Source organism: Oncorhynchus gorbuscha, linkage group LG05, assembly GCF_021184085.1.
Source record: "Oncorhynchus gorbuscha isolate QuinsamMale2020 ecotype Even-year linkage group LG05, OgorEven_v1.0, whole genome shotgun sequence".
NCBI lineage: Eukaryota > Metazoa > Chordata > Actinopteri > Salmoniformes > Salmonidae > Oncorhynchus > Oncorhynchus gorbuscha.
In genome coordinates, this window is record NC_060177.1 from 83,094,844 (window position 1) to 83,111,445 (window position 16,602).

General features: G+C 42.3%; 1 pseudogene; it reads right to left on the reverse strand.

Moving 5' to 3' along the window:
- Positions 1-7,700: 7,700 nt before the first annotated feature.
- LOC124034949 lies at positions 7,701-15,877 on the reverse strand (annotated as a pseudogene).
- Between the last annotated feature and the right edge of the window lie 725 nt (positions 15,878-16,602).

Genomic DNA, 16,602 nt, shown 5'->3' on the forward strand with positions numbered 1-16,602 from the left:
AAAGCGAGAGGACATCCTTTTCTTGTGGATCACACACTGCCCGCCCGCCGCATCTCTCAAAGCCCACACACACACACACACACACACACACACACACACACACACACACACACACACACACACACACACACACACACACACACACACACACACACACACACACACACACACACACACACACACACACACACACACACACACGGAGAAATCAATGAAGATGTTTTAGACTTGTCTGCTATTCAGTTGGCTTTTATATGCTGCGTTCTACCATTGTGCCTGGGGTTAGGAAGAAGGAGTGTTAAAGGAGCGGAGGCACTGTGCCGTATCTATCTCTAGACTGACTCATCATCCTGAAATAAAACTAGTAATTATTCATTTCCTGTTTAGAGATGGAGAGGTATAATAAGAATGCAATGACGATGATGATGATGATGTGGAACTGTTCTCTTTCTTTCTCTCTGCTCGCTTCCCCCACAACACATCTTATGAAGTTATAAATCCACAGTCCCTCAGTGCAACCTGGTCTCACAGAATTTCGTATTATTCCCTATGTAAATCCAAGACACTTTATTTAGTATGATATGTTATGTTTCGTATTGTATTCATGGGTGTCCATCTCCCATTTCAAATAATATGTTACCAATTATAAATCATATTGTATGTTACGAATTTGCAAAACGTACTATATGTTACACATTTTCAAAAGGTATGACATGTTAAGATTTTAGCTAGGTGGTAAAGGTTAGCTAACATGCTAAGTATTTGAAAACTTGCTAATATGATAAAATGCAAAAGTATATGATGAGATTCGAACTCGCAACCTTCTTTCGGTTGCTAGATGTTATGCCTTATACACCAACCCATCCATCCCCCCTACTTTAGTTTTTGCCTTAACTTGTTTGGGATAGGGGGCAGTATTTTGACGTCCGGATGAAAAGCGTGCCCAAAATAAACTGCCTGTGAATCAGGCCCAGAAGCTAGATATGCATATAATTGGTAGATTTGGATAGAAAACACTCTAAACTTTCTAAAACTGTTAAAATAATGTCTGTGAGTAGAACAGAACTGATATGGCAGGCGAAACCCCAAGGACAAACCATCCCAAAGACGAACAAAAATGCAGTTTATTTTCAATGGCTATCACTTTTATTATAAGGCAAAGTCCTCCCAGGTTGCAGTTCCGAGGGCTTCCACTAGATGTCAACAGTCTTTTAAAAGAGTTTTAGGCTGGTTTTTGGAAAAATTAGCCAGAAATGGTCGTTTTTCTAGGTGGCTCCCATTTTGGCTGTAGTGTTTCCAAGCGTGTGGAAGAGAGCACGTTCTTTGGTATTTTTCTCCGGTAAAGACAATAACGTTTCTCCATCTTAAATTTGATCATTTATTTACGTATTTTTATAAAAATATATATTTATTTTACCTTTATTTTACTAGGCAAGTCAGTTAAGAACAAATTCTTATTTTCAATGACGGCCTAGGAACAATGGGTTAACTGCCTGTTCAGGGACAGAACAACTGATTTTGTACCTTGTCAGCTCGGGGATTTGAAATTGCAACCTTTCGGTTACTAGTCCAACCACTAGGCTACCCTGCCATATTATGGTACCTAAGGTTTGATTATGAATGTTGTTTGACTTGATGATGATGATGATGGTGTGGTTCTTTCTCTGCGCTTCCTCCCACAATACATCTGTCCTTCTTTTCTTCCTTCCATCTTATGAAGTTTTAAGTCCACAGTCCCTCTGAAGTCATCAGGCAGGAAAGAAATAAACAATTATATTCTATTTGAACTAATCACCAAACACTATACAGTAGTCCCTAGCTGGAGGTGCTGGTGCAAGAAGAAAAAAAAAAATTAGGTAGCTTTCTCTTCTTTTCTTTTTATCTCTCCTCCTATTGACTAGGCAATATTCATAGGTAGACTACACCTGGGATGTCTCCCAAATGAGCCCCTGTTCCTTATACAGTGCACTACTTTTAGCGAGAGCCCTGTGGACTGTTGTAAAAAGAAGTGCACTATATAGAGAATAGGCTGCAGTTTAGGACGCCTGCATACTGTTTTAGTTCTCCCCTGCATACAGTAATGTTTTTTTCATATTTAAAAAATATATATTTTTTAAGAACAGGTAACATAAGACTCATTTTTCACCAGCCTCGTGCTTATTGAGCTGCAGGATGCCAGACTAATAATCCAATCATTCGCTCTGTCCCATTCACTCCTCAGCCCCTGACTGATGGATCGGTGGTGGGGAGAAATCAAGGCCCTGAAATAACTCCTGGCTGGTTGATTTCCTAAGGGCTACACCACCATGGACCACCTGTTGGCCTGCTACTCTGCTGGGTACTGTAGCACAGAACAGAGGGCATCATCCTCCATTACAACTCTCACACACACACAGGCTAGGACACGTGTGTGTGTGTATATGTTTGCATGCTTTTATGCTTGTGTGTGTATACAAGTACACACACAAGCACACACACCTTACATCCCCACATACACACACAACCTCACGCACTATCCCTCCTTTCTGTCTTTCATCCGGTAGGCAGCTTGTTCCTCCTCAACATGCCGATCATTTTCAAAGGGAAAACGGGACACATCTCAGAGTACTGAGATGAAAGCAGCTTAATGATGTATAATACATGGCCACCATTCATTGGCTACAACAAAAGGAGGTGGTGGTTTGAAAGACGGAAAAGGGGAGAGATCGAAAGGAATCTGGTCAAGATTGATTTTTCTTCGCTTTTTGTGACTTTAGAGAAGGGAGAGGAGCTCGGGATTTCCCAAATGGAACCCTATTCTACGAGCCATGGTCAAATGCAGTGCACTGTATAGGGAATGGTGCTATTTGAGACACAGATGTTGAATTAGTTATTTCTATCAGGACAGCTCTGCCTCTCATCTTCTCGGAAAACCGAATGGGAACCAAATTAGAGAAATAGTCAGCCAGACAACGAGCTGCCATGGAAGAAAATTCAATAAATTATTCCTGAGATGTGTGATGTGAACATCGTGTTCCCTTCTCTTCTAGACCCCCCTGTCTATCCCAGGTACTGATATTTGACACCCTGGTATCTGACACACACACATAAACACACATACCCACACACCACATGTACATGCTCACAAAAGTACATGCTCACAAAAGTACATGCTCACAAAAGTACATGCTCACGAAAGAGTCTCCGGTTTAAATGAGAGGTACAATTGTCCCGGGGTCCCTATTAGAGGACAGGAAATACCAATAGGAGACAGAAATACAATCCACACATTATTGCCACACAGGAAAGAGACACACACACAGGAAACAGACACACACACAGGAAGCAGGAAGATGAATTGAATCTGTGAAAGTAATAGTGATGGTGATTTCCTCTAGCACAAAAGAAACAGTGAATATATATCGCACCAGAGTAATAGCAATGTAAGGCTGTACAATAGGAATAGCAATAGCTAGCTACATGCAGCAGCTGCAATGTAATAGCAATGGGCTAGCACCCAATAGAAATGGCTATAGTAGAATTCGCTATGCTTGCATGTTAATGGTGTTGGCTGTGAATAGGCATAAAGTAATACAAAGGCTAGTAAGCTAGCATACTACAAAAAAGTAGTGTATGCTAACAGGCGACAGTAACTAGCAGTAGTTATGATATACTGTAAAAGGGGGCTAGCATAGCATAGAATGTAACAGTATATAATTAACAACTAGCATTGCACACAAAATATACAGGAGAAGCTAACCTGCTAGGCTAGCAAGCCTCAGGTTATGGGCTTGCCTAATTAACATTGTAAAGGGTAACAGTTAGCAGCTAGCAAGGCTAATAGATAGCAGGGGCTATGGGGGCAAGGATGATAACATGTAACAGACACCATCAGGAAGCACAAAGAGTGGCTTGCCCGTGTGGGGAGGTGTCCGGTTGGTTAGTTAGTGTGGAGGCCAGGAGTTTATAGAGCTGTGATCAACCTGGGCTCCTGGAAACTGGGTGGGAGTCTCCAACCCCAGGCTAGGCCACAGATTGGCTGACCAGGTCAGCTGACTCTGTTGCCTGGCAACCTGGTCACTAACCAATAGGTGTGAAGTTATCACGCAGTCTCACTGCAGAATTAGACGTGTATCCAACAAAACATCAAATTTCAAAGTTGCTCTGAACGTCAAATTTTGAAGTGTTTTTCACATTTTGCATTGACTATTCCTGCTTAAATTCAAATTTAGAAGGTTCAGAGTTAAGGCTTTAGATAGGGTTAAAACATGACGTTTAGGCACTCATTCCAAATGGTTAAGGTAAGGGTTATGGTTTGGGATAGGGTAGAATAACAAGTGTCCACCACTGGGATCAAACACTCAACCTTCTGATACAGAATCATGAGGTTATGCAACCTTGCTATGCAGAATCATGCAACCTTCTGATACAGAAACATGGGATTATGCCCATCTACCACCCCCGTCCACAATACCCTAGCAAAACCCAAGCCTACTTGATGGTAATAGTGCTCACTATTGCCTGGTTTTGAAGGCATTTTTCTGGACATGGATAGAGGACATGGATAGACGTCCAATTTCAAAGTCACTCTTTAGCAATCTGCCTGGGGAAGTGGACTTCTGCAGCAGGACAATAGACATGTTTTTTATTTTACCTTTATTTAACTAGGCAAGTCAGTTAAGAACAAATTCTTATTTTCAACGAGGACCTAGGAACAGTGGGTTAACTGCCTTGTTCAGGGACAGAACGACAGAGTTATACCTCGTCAGCTCGGGGATTGGGGACGAGGCCAGAGGTTGGAAGCTACCTTAGCTGTAAGAAGTCACAAAGTGTGTCTCTAAAAATAAGGTGCTATCTGGAAGCTAAAAGGGTTATTCGCCTGTCCCGATAGGAGAACTCTTTGAAGAATCCTGTGTGTGTGTGTGTGTGTGTGTGTGTGTGTGTGTGTGTGTGTGTGTGTGTGTGTGTGTGTGTGTGTGTGTGTGTGTGTGTGTGTGTGTGTGTGTGTGTGTGTGTGTGTGTGTGTGTGTGTGCGTGCGTGCGTGCGTGCGTGCGTGCGTGCGTGCGTGCGTGCGTGCGTGCGTGCGTGCGTGTGCTTGCTTATCAGCACTGACATTGCCATGTCACTGGAGAGTTCATGTAATGTTGCTGAGACAAGAGAAAAGGCACACATTGCTGTCTGATAATCCATTAAATCCTAACCACAAACATAAGGCAAGCAAAACAAACAAACCGTCTGAGAGCTGTGCCGCTCCACCGCCACAGGGGCTCTCATGAGACGACGCTGCACAGAACCTCTTGCATAAGAAACCTTGACGTTCATAAAGTCAATTAGGAACAGCTGAGTTTAGAATGTTCTGACAGTGGATCTGGAGTTGTATAGTTTTCTAATTAGAAGAAGAAAAATTACATCCTGAAAGTTTAAAAAAAGAACATTTGATTCAAATAGTTTATTGGATGATAAAATGGTTGACAAATGTGAGTTGAACTCTATGAACGAAGCACAGCAGGAACTTACATTAGACACAGTGCATTCTTCTGTTCTTCTGAACAATTTGGTTATAATGATTAACGCGTCCTCTCCCTCCCCTATTCAGTGTGAGAGCACAATATCATGGGCAATTTAATCATCATCTGCAGAAGGATGGTTGCTGTCACAGAGTCGCAGGTTGGTCATTATTGGGAAGCCTGATTAGTTTCTGAATAAGATATTAATGGACTGTCTGTAATGAAACCATCTCTAACATACAATTAACATTCACAGTGACCCATACTGGGAGTCTATCTCAAAAGCTCAGCCAACAAAAGAGAATGATAAGTTGTGAATTATCAATTGTCTCTAACCTTTTAAGAAAATATGTGAATTCTTGAGAGTTTGAGGCCTTGTGGATTTATCTTTACATTCTTCTTGTCAGCCATTTCGATCAATAACTTACTTGATGAAACATGCTGAATAAATCAAATAAACCACTTTCATATTTACAAGGTTGCAGTGCTAAATAGAACATATTCTAAATATCATATTATTTACATTGCCAAATGGACAAATGAATAGCACACTGGGTTACAATGATTTGAAGTGCAGAATAGTTTAAAGTAATGCCATTCCTGGACATCAACACAAGCAAACGTACTGCAGAACAAACCTTCCAGATCCTTCAGAAATGTACAATGTATTCTACTATTGATTTCAACTAAACTACAAGACAGTTTATTATCTTTTAAACCAGCTCCAACTTTGCTATTTAATACAGTACTATAGAGACACAAGGGTGTCGACATGCATACATTCTTACTCTAGATGTATGAACTCTTTACAATATTACAATACCTGTGAATCATGTAGGAAATCTACAGAAATGCTCCTAAGGAGTTTTATGGAGCCTTGAATCAAGAATCATGATAGAGAAAAATAAACAGTGATGGATACTTTACTGCCTTTTAAATCAAGCCTGTTGTGTTTTTATTATTGCTGTCCTTCTCCAGGATAAATAGAGAGATAAAGCAGCGAGCGGCGGGTGGACTGTGCCAGCACAACATTTTAGGGAGTCCTTTTGGAATAGTAAAGATGCCTGTGTGATGTATGCGGGGCTCTGAGGTTGCTGAGAGGACACAAAGAGGAACGCTTACAGAGAGAAAATTAAAAGGAGTGGGAGAGAGACGAAGAGAGAGACAGAGGGAGGGAGAAAGATAGCTAAGGGGAAGAGGGTGAGATAAACAGTGGAAGAGGCTTAGACCGAGACGAAGCGGGAGACAGTTAGCTAGCTGTGATTTCATAGTGCCGGCTCAAGTTGAGGCCTGTAGAAGACCTGTCCAAAGGCCAACCTGCGTTTCAGCTTTATCCACAGCAGCTCTCTCTCCCTCTGGGAACCCTTCATGAAGCCCCTGTTGTCCTCGGCTAGACGGCACAGGTATGAGATCACTACGTTCACAGGCCCATAGCGAGCACACTTATACACAGAGAAACCTGGCCTGGAGGGAGGAGACGGGTAGGATAATAGAGAACAGACACAAAGGTCACAGGGACATTTTGTAGAGTAACACAAAGCTATATGATACAGTAGTAACAGGGATTTCACTAGCTAGAACAAAAAGAAGAAGACAACAATAAACATGTCGTCCCCCCTAAATGATGCAGTGCCCCCTTTGGGCCAATTGAGATATTGCATGTAACTTACAAATTTCAGTTAATTACTATAGCTCCCGCATTGGGCAAATCAGAGTAATTTTGTAGATGCCAGATCTCTATGGCAAGACTCATCATTCACCCAGGTTTCGTCAAAATCGTCACAGTGCTGTCTCAGATATTGTGTGTGACTAACGCATGACAGAACGAACGTACGGATGGAGACAGATCCAGTCCCCTCTCCGATTTCATCATGGGGGACAATTAAAGAAATATTGAGGAGTTCAGAAGTGGAAAGTTATGGACAAAATGTGCTGTTTTTGTGATGCGTTGGAACAAAAGCCTGCATACCATGTGGAGTTGAACACCCCAGATGTGTTTGATTGACAAACTTGTGTCTGTGAGAAGAATTCCAAAAATGCAATTCAAAATAATTTTAAAAATACCCTGTTTGTCATTTTGTGATGTGTTATTGTTCAGAAAGAAAACACTGCATAGAAATATATGTAATCCTTTAATGAACAATGAATTATGCAAGTCTGGCAATATGGAATCAGGCCCAACTGCGTGTCAATGTTCACAAACAAGAAAAGTAAAAATAGGTTAAAAGCACTTATAGTTTGAGAAAATCAATATTTTTATAGAAATGTAATGTCCATGTGCTGGTATGTGTGAGCAGTCAGTGTAGAGCAGTCAGTGTAGGGAGCCATCCTCTTCAGAGCAGTCAGGGTAGGGAGCCATCCTCCTCAGAGCAGTCAGGGTAGGGAGCCATCCTCCTCAGAGCAGTCAGGGTAGTGAGTCATCCTCCTCAGAGCAGTCAGGGTAGGGAGCCATCCCCCTCAGAGCAGTCAGGGTAGGGAGCCATCCCCCTCAGAGCAGTCAGGGTAGGGAGCCATCCTCCTCAGAGCAGTCAGGGTATGGAGCCATCCTCCTCAGAGCAGTCAGGGTATGGAGCCATCCCCCTCAGAGCAGTCATGGTATGGAGCCATCCTCCTCAGAACAGTCAGGATAGGGAGCCATCCTCCTCAGAGCAGTCAGGGTAGGGAGCCATCCTCCTCAGAGCAGTCAGGATAGGGAACCATCCTCCTCAGAGCAGTCAGGGTAGGGAGCCATCCTCCTCAGAGCAGTCAGGGTATGGAGCCATCCTCCTCAGAACAGTCAGGGTATGGAGCCATCCTCCTCAGAGCAGTCAAGGTATGGAGCCATCCTCCTCAGAGCAGTCAGGGTATGGAGCCATCCTCCTCATGGCAGTCAGGGTAGGGAGCCATCCTCCTCATTGTGTCTGTGATCTATGCCAGGCCTTGGCAGTAGATTAGATTATTGAGATTTGCCTCCTGATGGTGTGCTTCACTGTGTCCTCGTTGTGTGAAGCCAACTTGACATTGGTGTTTCTGTCAGTCCAATATCATCCAGAATGGAGTCAAGACACCTTGTAGTACACAGACATGACAGACAATTAAACCATAGTACAGTCCCTGACACATTGTTACACAGCTGTGACAAAGCAATGTCTGAAATGTCACCCTACATCCTATAAGTGCAGTACTTTTGGTCAGAACAGAGCTATAACTGCAGTACTTTTGGTCAGATCAGAGCTATAACTGCAGTACTTTTGGTCAGATCAGAGCTATAAGTGCAGTACTTTTGGTCAGATCAGAGCTATAACTGCAGTACTTTTGGTCAGATCAGAGCTATGAGTGCAGTACTTTTGGTCAGATCAGAGCTATAACTGCAGTACTTTTGGTCAGATCAGAGCTATAACTGCAGTACTTTTGGTCAGATCAGAGCTATAAGTGCAGTACTTTTGGTCAGATCAGAGCTATAACTGCAGTACTTTTGGTCAGATCAGAGCTATAAGTGCTGTACTGGTGGTCAGATCGGAGATACAGTGTAGTTATTCAACACTATTAAAACTTTTTTTCAACTATAACTATGTGTTAAGTATGATTTCATGTATTCAGTGTCTGTTAGTATGAATAGATTCATCCTTTACCTGTGGTACATAATTTTAGTGGTCCCACAGTCAGGGTCAACAAGGTCCTCGTATCCAATCTCTTCCCCCTGCTACATGTAGGCTCCATGCACAAGCCCTCCCTTCTCGACAACTCAACATCTATGGTCATGTTATTATAGGCCTCCTACAATGGAAGAGAGAGGAGAGGATGACAACTCAACATCCATGGTCACGTTATTATAGGCCTCCTACAATGGAAGAGAGAGGAGAGGATGACAACTCAACATCCATGGTCACGTTATTATAGGCCTCCTACAATGGAAGAGAGAGGAGAGGATGACAACTCAACATCCATGGTCACGTTATTATAGGCCTCCTACAATGGAAGAGAGAGGAGAGGATGACAACTCAACATCCATGGTCACGTTATTATAGGCCTCCTACAATGGAAGAGAGAGGAGAGGATGACAACTCAACATCCATGGTCACGTTATTATAGGCCTCCTACAATGGAAGAGAGAGGAGAGGATGACAACTCAACATCCATGGTCACGTTATTATAGGCCTCCTACAATGGAAGAGAGAGGAGAGGATGACAACTCAACATCCATGGTCACGTTATTATAGGCCTCCTACAATGGAAGAGAGAGGAGAGGATGACAACTCAACATCCATGGTCATGTTATTATAGGCCTCCTACAATGGAAGAGAGAGGAGAGGATGACAACTCAACATCTATGGTCACGTTATTATAGGCCTCCTATGGCAATGTGTGACTACGGGGTCACTAACCTTGAGGTAACACTGGAAGGAGGGCAACGCGTGACTACGGGGTCACTAACCTTGAGGTAACACTGGAAGGAGGGAAACGCGTGACTACGGGGTCACTAACCTTGAGGTAACACTGGAAGGAAGGCAACGCGTGACGACAGGGTCACTAACCTTGAGGTAACACTGGAAGGAAGGCAACGCGTGACTACAGGGTCTCTAACCTTGAGGTAACACTGGAAGGAAGGCAACGCGTGACTACAGGGTCTCTAACCTTGAGGTAACACTGGAAGTTGATGAAGATGGGAGGTTTCAGACGAACACTGTGCTCCTCTGCATGTTGCAACACAGAGGAACCAGGTTCTAGTCAACAACGATTAGTTCTACTTCAATACAGACACATAAGCTACATGCTTTTCTCAAGAATCAATGGAAACATAACTTTTAGAAAGCAGTAGTGTGATTACATTACATCACATAGCATAGCATAGCATAGCTATGGCTGTGTCCATAGCAGGCATTTTGGATATGCGCAAATAGAACGTTTTTTAGTATATTACATGTAGTATGCTTTAAATGACAGCATGTCATACTCATTTTGACTTTTCACATAGTAAAATTCACTGCACACTATTGAGGAAGGGAATAATTTGTTTGACAACAGAAGGTACAACACTGTACTAAAATTAACAATGGCGGGAATCAATGGAATTCTGCATTAAATGCCGCGTTCTCAGTAGGAGGAGCCTAGTATGTTGATTATAGTTGCAATACTGCTTTAGTATTTACTAAACAGTGCGTTCTTAATAATAAAGTATGTAGTATGATTAGTACACAGTATGTAGTTTTAGTAAGTAGCAGGCAAGACTGATTTCGGCCAATGACTTTATATAGCCCTTTAACGTGTTTACCTTGGCCAGGTCAACCTCTGCAGCATTCTGTTAATCTCTTTCTCCCCCCTCCTCAGTGAACTCACTGAGCAGCTGTTCCAGCTGACCTGTCTAAGCAAACAGAATATGTTTACCTGTCTGTGGCACAGTGAATCACGCTGTCTCAGCAAACACAGGAGACAGGGCCCTCTCAACCATTAAATCTTGCTAAGTCTGGCACTGGAGATAGTGTGTCACACAGCCAGAGAGGACAAGAAAGACTTTATCTGAGGCCCACCGAGACACTTTCCAATTGATGCAACTCCTTTCAAGCACCCATTATTTTCTAAATCCTGGGATCAACTCAAAAATGTCAATCTTACCAATTTAATAGTGCAAACAATTGAACAGGTCAATTGAAACGTACCGCAGGGTTTGGCAGTGTTTTCAGAATGACTTGAGTGTGATACAAATTCATATTGTGTCTGTCTAGGCTTATCTCCTACAGCATTTCCATTTGCTTGCATTGCTTACCTCTATCAGTCTATGCAAATCCCTGACTGTCACTCAGAAACTTATTCCAGTGTCTGCCTGCCAGTGTGTGTGTAAACTCTCCTCCCCCTCTGAAGTATAGTCTACTGATGTAACAAGCATGATTCAGAAATTAGGAAGAGAATGGATTCACTTTTTCAAAGCTAGTAAATTATACTATAGATATGATGTTTCACATTGGATTTATTAACTACAAAATATAATTAAAACTAAACTAAACTATAAAATAAAGATTTTTAAAATAGAAAAAAGTTGAGTAACTGGAGCATCAAGTGAACATGATTGGAGAATCCAAGTGAACATGATTATAATATGCTACAGTGTTATGTTGTATATACCTGTAGAAGATCCATCTCTAGCCTTCTCTCTGATGCCTCCATGCCCTCCTTCCCCTGCTGTGCCACCAGGAAGCTGAAGAAACACCTCTATTTCATCAGAACCTCAGAGAACCGGAGCTATAGAGAGAGAAGTAGAGAGTAATAACAAGCACTAGAGCACTTTACGAGAGAGTCAAACCCCTCAGCTTAATGGGTGCAACATGTGGTGGTTGATAAGGTGAGTTTCCCCCTTAATAAGTAAAGCACTTTGATCATCTTGAAAAAGCTCTATATAAATACAATCAACTATTATAAATTGATATTCTGATCCCTTCCTAACCCAACCCTTCCTAACCCAACCTTGATAGCAGAGAAGCCATCCATTGAGCTCCCACCAAGACAGGTCAAATGTGCTTAGTATGTAAGCCACAGTAATATCAATCTAAAATGTAGTACAAATATAAACATTTCACTCAGTGTTCATTCCATGACATAGATTGACCAGGTGAATTAATGTGAAAGCTATGATTCCTTATTGACGTCTCCTGTTAAATTAGTTTCAATCAGAGAAGATGAATGGGAGGAGAAAGGTTAAAGAGGGATTTTTAAGCCTCGACACAATTGAGACGTGGATTGTGTATGTGTGCTGTTCAGAAGGTGAATGGACAAGAAAAAAATATAAAATATAAATATCAAAGTGCCTTTGAACAGGTTGTGGTAGTAGGTGCCAGGCGCACCGGTTTGAGTGTGTCAAGAATTGCAACGCTGCTGGGTTTTTCACGCTCAACAGTTTCCCGTGTGTATTAAGAATGGTCCACCACCCAAAGGACATCCAGCCAACTTGATACAACTGTGGGAAGTATTGGAGGCAACATGGGCCAGCATCTCTGTTTCAAGCTTTCGACACCTTGTAGAGCCCATGCCCTGACGAATTGAGGCAAAAGGGTGTACAAACCTATTCCCCCTCAGGAGACTTGATTTGGCTAGAGTCCTCAGATCCTCAAAAGGTTTTACAGCTGCACCATCGAGAGCATCCTGACAGGTTGCATCACTGCCTGTTATGGCAACTGCTCGGCCTCCGACCGCAAGGCACTACAGAGAGTAGTGCGTACGGCCCTGTGCATAAGGTTACGTAAAGGAGTATTTTCCTATGTATTGTAATAATTATGGTCTTGAAGTTGTGAGTGAGACTATCATAATCCCAAGAAACTACAAAAAAGTACATGATAATTACTGTTATACTGCACAGAAAAAGTACTGTAACTGAACTGTAACTGAATTTTAAAAAGACTCTCTAACCCCACAACCACCCAGTCTTCCTCTCTGTATTGTGTCTTTCTGCAGGCATACCAGATGCTTTGATACACTTGAGGAAGGACTCCATGTTTTGATCACATTTAGCCTCGTCTGCTATGAAATATGTCTTGGCTCCGGCCCCTCCCCCTTGGCGGTCTGCGAACTGTCGGTGAGCCTTGTACTTATTTTCTCTGTGGTCATCGCCTACGGGGGAGGGGAGGGGGCAACAAACACACCAGCATCCCTCCCTATTGCAACCATTTGCATCATACACTACCGGTCAAAGGTTTTAGAACATTGACTCATTCAAGGGTTCTTCTTCATTTTTGCTATTTTCTACATTGTAAAATAATAGTGAAGACATCAAAACTATGAAACAACACATATGGAATCATGTAGTAACCAAAAAAAGTGTTAAACAAATCAAAATATATGTTATATTCTTCAAATAGCAACTCCAAATGTATTATTTCATAGTTTTGATGTCTTCACTATTATTGTACAATATAGAAAATAATACAAATAAAGAAAAACCCTTGAATGAGTAGGCGTGTCCAAACGTATGACTGGTGTACAGTGGCTAGTGAAAGTATTCACCCCCTTGGCATTTTTCCTATTTTGTTGCCTTACAACCTGGAACTAAAATAGATTTTGGGGGTTTGTATCATTTGATTTACACAACATGCCTATTACTTAGATGATGCAAAATATTTGTTCTAATGAAACAAACAAGAAATAAGACAAAAAAACAGAACTTGAGCATGTATAACTATTCACCCCCCAAAGTCAATACTTTGTAGAGCCACCTTTTCCAGCAATTACAGCTGCAAGTCTCTTGGGGTATGTCTCTATAAACTTGGCACATCTAGCCACTGTGATATTTGCCAATTATTCAAGTAAAAACTGCTCCAGCTCCTTCAAGTTGGATGTGTTCTGCAATCTTTTTTAAAGTGGTGGATCAACTTAAAACCTCTCTGGGATATGTGGGACATGTCCCACCTGGCCAAAAGCCAGGGAAAATGCAGAGCGCCAAATTCAAATAAATTACTATAAAAATCTGACTTTCATTAAATCACAAATGCAAGATAGCAAATTAAAGCTACACGTGTTGTGAATCCAGCCAACATGTCAGATTACAAAAAGGCTTTTCGGCAAAAGATGCTATTATCTGATCATAGCACCCCAGTAAACAAAGAGAGAGAAGCATATTTCAACCCTGCAGGCGCGACACAAAACACAGAAATAAAAATATAATTCATGCCTTACCTTTGAGAAGCTTTTGTTGGCACTCCAATATGTCCCATAAACATCACAAATTGCCCTTTTGTTCGATGAATTCCGGCAAAATATATCCAAAATATCCATTTATTCGGCGCTTTTGATCCAGAAAAACACTAGATCCAACTTGCGCAAAATATCTCAAAAGTTTCCTGTAAACTTTGTCAAAACATTTCAAACTACTTTTGTAATACAACTTTAGGTATTTTGTAACGTACATAATCGATCAAATTGAAGACAGGATGTTCTGTGTTCAATACAGGAGGAAAACAAACTGCAGCTAGCTTTCTGGTCACGCGCCTCTATCTAACAGTACACTTCAAGTGACCCTCGTTCAAGATGGCCGTACTTCTTCATTACACAAAGGAATAACTTCAACCAATTTCTAAAGACTGTTGACATCCAGTGGAAGTGGTAGGAACTGAAAGAAGGTCCCTTAAAAAGCTGGATTCCCAATGAAACCTCATTGAAAGGAGAGTGACCTCAAAAAAATTGGAATGGTTTGTCAAATCAAATCAAATCAAATGTTATTTGTCACATACACATGGTTAGCAGATGTTAATGCGAGTGTAGCGAAATGCTTGTGCTGCTAGTTCCGACAATGCAGTAATAACCAACGAGTAATCTAGCTAACAATTCCCAAAACTACTACCTTATACACATAAGTGTAAAGGGATAAAGTAATATGTACATAAAGATATATGAATGAGTGATGGTACAGAGCGGCATAGGCAAGATGCAGTAGATGGTATCGAGTACAGTATATACATATGAGATGAGTATGTAAACAAAGTGGCATAGTTTAAAGTGGCTAGTGATACAGTAGATGCAGTAGATGATATAGAGTACAGTATATACGTATACATATGAGATAAATAATGTAGGGTATGTAAACATATTAAGTAGCATTGTTTAAAGTGGCCTTGAGATAGAAGCTGTTTTTCAGTCTCTCGGTCCCAGCTTTGATGCACCTGTACCGACCTCGCCTTCTGGACGATAGCGGGGTGAACAGGCAGTGGCTCGGGTGGTTGTTGTCCTTGATGATCTAAATGGCCTTCCTGTGACATCGGGTGGTGTAGGTGTCCTGGAGGGCAGGTAGTTTGCCCCCGGTGATGCGTTGTGCAGACCTCACTACCCTCTGGAGAGCCTTACGGTTGTGGGCAGAGCAGTTGCCGTACCAGGCGGTGATACAGCCCAACAGGATGCTCTCGATTGTGCATCTGTAGAAGTTTGTGAGTGCTTTTGGTGACAAGCCAAATTTCTTCAGCCTCCTGAGGTTGAAGAGGCGCTGCTGCGCCTTCTTCACGATGCTGTCTGTGTGGGTGGACCAATTCAGTTTGTCTGTGATGTGTACGCCGAGGAACTTAAAACTTACTACCCTCTCCACTACTGTTCCATCGATGTGGATAAGGGGGTGTTCCCTCTGCTGTTTCCTGAAGTCCACAATCATCTCCTTAGTTTTGTTGATGTTGAGTGTGAGGTTATTTTCCTGACACCACACTCTGAGGGCCCTCACCTCCTCCCTGTAGGTCGTCTCGTCGTTGTTGGTAATCAAGCCTACCACTGTTGTGTCGTCCTCAAACTTGATGATTGAGTTGGAGGCGTGCGTGGCCATGCAGTCGTGGGTGAACAGGGAGTACAGGAGAGTGCTCAGAACGCACCCTTGTGGGGCCCCAGTGTTGAGGATCAGCGGGGTGGAGATATTGTTACCTTCCCTCAGCACCTGGGGGCGGCCCATCAGGAAGTCCAGTACCCAGTTGCACAGGGTGGGGTCGAGACCCAGGGTCTCGAGCTTGATGACGAGTTTGGAGGGTACTATGGTATTAAATGCTGAGCTGTAGTCGATGAACAGCATTCTCACATAGGTATTCCTCTTGTCATTTACATTTACATTTAAGTCATTTAGCAGACGCTCTTATCCAGAGCGACTTACAAATTGGGGATAGGGCAGATAGGGCAGTGTGGGGCACAGATAGGGCAGTGTGCAGTGTGGTTGAGATTGCATTGTCTGTGGACCTATTTGGACGATAAGCAAATTGGAGTGGGTCTATGGTGTCAGGTAGGGTGGAGGTGATATGGTCCTTGACTAGTCTCTCAAAGCACTTCATGATGACGGAAATGAGTGCTACTGGGCGGTAGTAGTTTGTCCTTGGGGTTTCGCCTGCTAAATAAGTTCTGTTATACTCACAGACATGATTCAAACGGTTTTAGAAACTTCAGAGTGTTTTCTATCCATGAGTAGCAGGCTGTTGAATGATGAGTAATATAAGTAGCAGGCAGTTGAATTTGGGCATGCATTTCATCCGGATGTGAAAATACTGCCCCCTGTCACCAATAACTTTTTATATTGCGGAAAGATTGTTGCTTCCATCAATGTAATTGTCTGCATAATTTCCAATCCCCAAAATATTTTGGGGGGTAAATATATATATCCATATACAGTGCCTTGTGAAAGTATTCGGC